This window comes from Peromyscus eremicus, chromosome 20 (assembly GCF_949786415.1).
Source record: "Peromyscus eremicus chromosome 20, PerEre_H2_v1, whole genome shotgun sequence".
NCBI lineage: Eukaryota > Metazoa > Chordata > Mammalia > Rodentia > Cricetidae > Peromyscus > Peromyscus eremicus.
In genome coordinates this window covers 35,319,910-35,325,909 of record NC_081436.1, presented here as the reverse complement: position 1 = coordinate 35,325,909, position 6,000 = coordinate 35,319,910, and positions in this window count along the sequence as shown.

Genomic DNA, 6,000 nt, shown 5'->3' with positions numbered 1-6,000 from the left:
AGATAGAAGAGACAGGATAACAAGGCGGGTGATTGTCAGCTGGTCTGGAGGGAGGACAGTAGTTGTAGAGAGAAGCAGATGATTAGGATGGCCGGAAGAAGAAAACCTGGGGCTCACAGAGGAGGAAAAGGAGAAGAATTTGTGGCCTTCCAACTTTCCTGTAAGCTATGTTTGCTGAGATAAAGAAGAATGAATTGGAAGAATAAAGAAAGAGTGAATTTATATGTGAATTTCAGATCTTGGATACAATAGATTTTGATATCAATTTTTGTGCTCCTATGTGGGATCCCAGCTAGGAGACTGGCTCTCACATTTTACGACAGGGAACTCTTGAGGGGAGAGGGATAAGAGATTTAGATAGAAGGATAGAGGGGAGAGAACACATAGAAACACAGGATAGCCTCGGGAGGGCCTAGATCTTTATCCACAAGCACCTTCTGTCTCTTCTACAGGGTTATTTATAGGAATGCCAAGGGGTGGGACAAATGACCTCCTCCTAGCTAAGCCAAGTATACAACTTTCCAATCACCTAGTAACCATGCACATGGTCAAGTAATCCTCTAATGCAGCTCTGCTGGGTAAAGCAAGCTGAGATCTCACTAGGAAACCTTTGTCACTCCCGTCAATTCTTACATTGTTGCTACTTTGGGGTTCAGTACTGGTCAGATTTGATTTGAACCTTTTCCAGCCTGTATGTCTCCTGGACTGTGAAATTCATGATGACAGAAACCATTCACTTTCTATTTTTGTTTCCATGGAACCTACCACACACTCTTATTCATGTCCAGCTCAATACTAATGCAAAGCAAAAATCAAAGAGGGAAAGTATGTGTAAAATCCCAAAGGATTCTATATTGGCCCTCCAATTAGATAGTGTCTATACATCCTTATCACTTGGTAACTTCTTACATCACACTGGTGACCAAATACCATAATATAAATTATTTACTCAATCATTCAATAAGCATTTTTGGAGCATCTCCTACATATGAGCCATCATTCTAAACACTTTAGGGTACCAGTGACCAATGGTGAAAAAAAAAAATTTCCCTACAGAAGTTTGTATTCTACAAAATGGTGGTACCACTGTCATCCTGCTCCAACTAGTGTGTGTTTTTCTCAATGTATATCGATGAGGTCCAGAGTGTGTTTTCCCAAAGCAAATACTACAAATTTCAACATTGTAGACAAGCAGCTGTCACTATTCTTGTCATTAGCAGGTAGGCCCCGCCTTCACTGACTTCTTATAATCTGGAAGCAGCATCTACTGCATTCTGCTAATTAATCTTCACTTGTATAAAGAAACTGGCTTTACTGACTTAACAGATGATGATGAATTTAGAAGACATCTTAGTCAGTGTTCTATTGCTGTGAAGAGATACCATGACCACGGCAATTCTTATAAAGGAAAGCGTTTAATTGGGGGCTTGCTTATATTTTCAGAAGCTTAGTCCATTATCATCATGGAAGGAAGTATGGCAGCATGCAGGTAGACATGATGCTGAAGGAGCTGAGAGTTCTATATCTGGATCTGCAGGCAGCAGGAAGAAGCAGAGAGCCACTTGCTTTAGCTTGGGCTTCTGAAAACCTCAAAGGCCACCCCTGGTGATACACTTCCCCCTATTAAGACCACACCTACCCCAACAAGGACTCACTTCCTAATCATGAGTAGTGCCACTCCTTGATGTACCGAAGTATTCAAATCTATGATTCTTTGGGGGAGGGGCATTCTCATTCAAACTACAAAGGATAGGTGATTTTCCATAGGTGGAGAGTTCAGGACCTCAGCTTAACTGTGCCTGATTCCAACCACCAAATCATACTATTTTTGCTTCCCATGCATACCATCATTCATTGTGTGCTAATTTACATCCAAACCCATCAAACACTAATTGGGACTTGATCCTCCAGGAACTACCTGATTGTCTTCCCTCCCCTGAGGTGTTTGCAGCTAGATATAAAACATGCACATCAGCAGCTTTAAGACAAAACCACACCCTGCTCTACAGAGTGTAAATCTATCAAGGAGATGAAGCTTTCCATTGTGTAGGAAGAACTGTGGATGGATTCCTGGATACACACTCTGTAGCTCTGCCTTCAGACTTTCCCTGTGCCCTATTGTGTTGAAGGTAAAGTTGTTAGCTGCCCAATATGGGTGCCAGAAACCAAACCCCAGTCCTCTGAAAAAGCAGCAAGTGTTCTTATCCACTAAGCCATCTCACTAGCCCATCCCCAAATGCCAGAAATCAACCTCAGATGTTTTCCTCATTGTTCTCCATCTTAATTTTTGAGACAGAGTCTATCACTGAACATGGAATTCATTGATTCCTATGGGCTGTATAGCTAGTGAGTCTCTTGTTTCTACAGCCATAGTGCTGGAGTCACAGGTATGTACCACTACATGTGGCCTTTTAAAATGGGAGCTAGGGGATGTGAACTCAGAACCGTCTCCCTTACCATCCTATTTTTGTTAAGGATAAATTTAAACTTCAGAGAGGTTGACTAATTTCCCTTAAGACATAGAGCTCTTAAAGAAAACAGACCTGACATCTACCACTCCCCAAGTTGCCTCCCTCTTGCAAAGCCTCCTCCTAGGGACAACTCTTTTGTGGGGTTTCCACACTGACACTGAGCTGATAAATTAGACTCAAAGTCAATATATTCATATTTGAGTTCCTTCAGTACTATGAAATGCTATGAGGGGATTTGCAAAGCTATATTACAATGAGGTAGACACTAAGGTGGCATACTGGAGAATCTGAACAGAGTCATCATTTGGGGAGGGATATATAGGATAAAAACATGAAAGAAACTCTAACAAATACAATCATTTTTATATGTGTGTAAGTATGCACATGTGCGTATGTATGTATGTATGTATGTATGTATGTATGTACATATGTATAAATAACCAGAATTGAGGATGAAGAGACACTGGGTGTTTTAATCTGTTTTTTTTTTTTTTTTTTTTTTTTTTTTGTACTACATATAACAGCCTGCCTCACACTGGGTAAGGAAGAGCTTATTGATTCTGCTCTTGGAGCCTGGGAAGTTTAGGATGGAGCTGGTGGCTCCAGGCAGGCAGTGTCTTACTGCATTATCCCATGGATAAAGTGGAAGAGCAAGGCAGGAGAAGGTGAGAGTGGGTAGAACGTGCCTTTTTATATGAGCACCAATGCCACCCAGCCAGGCATCATTTAATAGAATCACCTGGCCAGCATTCACTGTGCACCTTCTCAACCGGCTCTGGACAGGCACCTGGCACAGAGTGATCACACACCTGAAAAACACAGAGGGAGAGAAGAAGGGCCCATGGACAACAGAGTGCACTAGGTGTTATTATGGCCCTTTACCCTTCTGATAGTGTCTAAAGCTAAATTCCCATGTGTCCATCTTGCCCCGTGTTGAAGGTGGGACTGGGATGACAGTAGCACCACGTGGCAGCTGATTGGTACTGCCTCTAGAATCATCACAGCAGGGTCTGAGCCTGTCATCTGCTAGGTCCCTCTGCTTCCAACAGGACAATGACATATGACTGACCGCAGATGGTGGCTGCTGTACATTCCAAAGTCTCTCTGGGTGGCCTGTTTCCTTAGCCTGTCAGGCTTGCAAACCAGTGTCCTCTTTGATAAATATTTTTAATAAATATTATGGTGTCAGTCTTGGCCTGCATGTGCCTGCTCACACATACTCATGCATGCACACTCACATCATACATACATACACACATATACAGAGAGAGGGATGAGGAAGGAGGAAGTAAAAAAAGAAGAAGAGGGGGAAGAGAAAAACACAGCTAGGGAGACGGGCAAGGTGGAAGACTCAGAATGAAGTGTTTGATTTTATTTTTCCTTTTACAGAAAAAGAAAAGAAAACACAAGAAAGAGAAAAGAGACCAACAGAGCAGCTACCATTGGATTTCACCAGACTCCCACAAGCCCATCACTTAAGAGCTGAGCTTGAGCTTCATTTACACAAAGGTTGCTGCTTTGGTTGGGTTGAGCTAGAGAACTAGGTTGTCCTTTCTTTTCAAAATGCAAATTCAAATGTCAACTGACTTTTTTGCATGGGAGGCTTAGTATACCATCCTTTGTTTCCACCCACACCAGCATCTCATTTTCTTTGTTTTTATTTGCTGTAAGGCTACAAAAGAATGAGACAATTTTTGCAAAGTGGTTGCCAGTCTTTAGCACCCACCTGCTTATTTGCCCCCCATCCCAAGGTACCCTGTCTGGTCTTCTAGCAGGTGTAGCTAGCAGCTGTAGCAGACTTCACCCAGCATGGGCAGATGGAGGGGATGCAGCCCACACAGTGGGGTAGATTTTGAGAAAAATAATAGATGATCAGACCTTCATCGAGGCCTGCTACAGAAATGTGGCAGCGAGGCAAAGGGTGCCAAGTTGGCAGGTGCCTGGGTCTGCTGTTGTGTGCGAGCAGCAGTGGGATTCCTGTTGGGCGGAGGCTGGCATGCTTGGCGGCGCAGGCTGATCATTCTGCATCTCAGTTGTTTGCTGTAACCAGAGTAGATAGCTCTTGGAGCAGATTTGCAGTGGGGGTAGGATGAGGGTGACGGCAAAGCCAGCCTCTGCCTTCACTGACCCATGTGGCTGGCGGCAAGGCAGGCATCCACTCTCGCAGCTGACCTCTTCTCCTTTAGTGCAGTAGAGCTACACCAGACCTGGGAGGTTCCCTGATCTCCCCCACTACCATGCAAGCCCTTCCCAGCCTGAAAGAAAATGAGAGGGTGCACCAGGCGAGTGTGGAGGCTCCGAGTGGTGGGTGGCATTCTTGTAGGATGAAGGGGAACTGTCTAGGATGATACCTGGGTTTGTTTTTCATGACAGCGATGTAATACAGGACTGTGGAGAGGCCTGTAGGTGAGGTCTGGGAAGCATTAGGCACCTGCAGGCACTCTGTTAAGGGGGTAGCTATCTTATGAGTCATTAATGTCACATAGGCCTCTGTCTGCAGCAGCCATCCTGAAATGGGATAGGCAATGGATTTCTCCTTACTGTGTAGCTCATTCATAGAAATTCTGGAATATTCCTTTTGAGATAGAAATAGGAAAAAGATCACAGCTCTTTTGGCTTTTATTTAGTCTTTCACCTCATGTATAATGTCCCCTGAGTTAGCATTCTGATGATAATAGCTCTTAAACTATTTTTCCTTTATTAAGAAACATCAGGGTTTCCAGAAATCATAGGGTGATTATCTAGTGACCAGTAATTGTAATGATTGATTATTTTTATATAGGTGAATAAGATAAATGGCTATAAAATATATATAGTTTCTAGAGCAACAAAATAATATCTATAGTAAAGATCTTTAGAAGATTCACTTAAGTCAAATGTATTTTTTTTTTAGCAAAATTTTAATCTCTACTAGTTCTGGGCACACATTTTCTAGTTTTATTTCTGTTGATATGATGAAATGCCTTGACCAAAAAAAAAAAAAACTCAGTAGAGAAATGAATGTATTTCAGCTTAAGTCCTAAATTATAGTCTCTCATTGTTGGGGAATCAAGGCAAGAACTTCAAACAGCTAGTCAAAGCATATCTAGTCAACAGCAAAAAAGAAATGAACACAGGCATGCTCATGTGCTTGCCTGCTTGTGCCCACATTGATTTCTAATACAGTTCAGGATCCCCTGCGCAGGGAATGGCATGACCCATGGGCTGGGTCTTTCTACATCAATTAACTTAAGTATGATAATCCCAAATAGACATGCCCAAAGGTCAACAGGATGTAGACAGTCCCTCACTGAGACTCTCAGATTATTTTAGGTTATGTTGACAACTAGAGATAACCATAGTGAGCATTGTAGCTTTTTTGTGTCTTGTCCATATCTAAATTCATATGCTGAAGGCTTCATACCCAGTGTGATAGTATTACCAGGTAGATTTTGTAAAATAACTAGATCATGAAGGTGGCCTCCTGTGAATGGACTCAGTGGCTTTATAGGAAGAGAAAGGGATACTGTGCCTTTCTTTTTCATGTGAG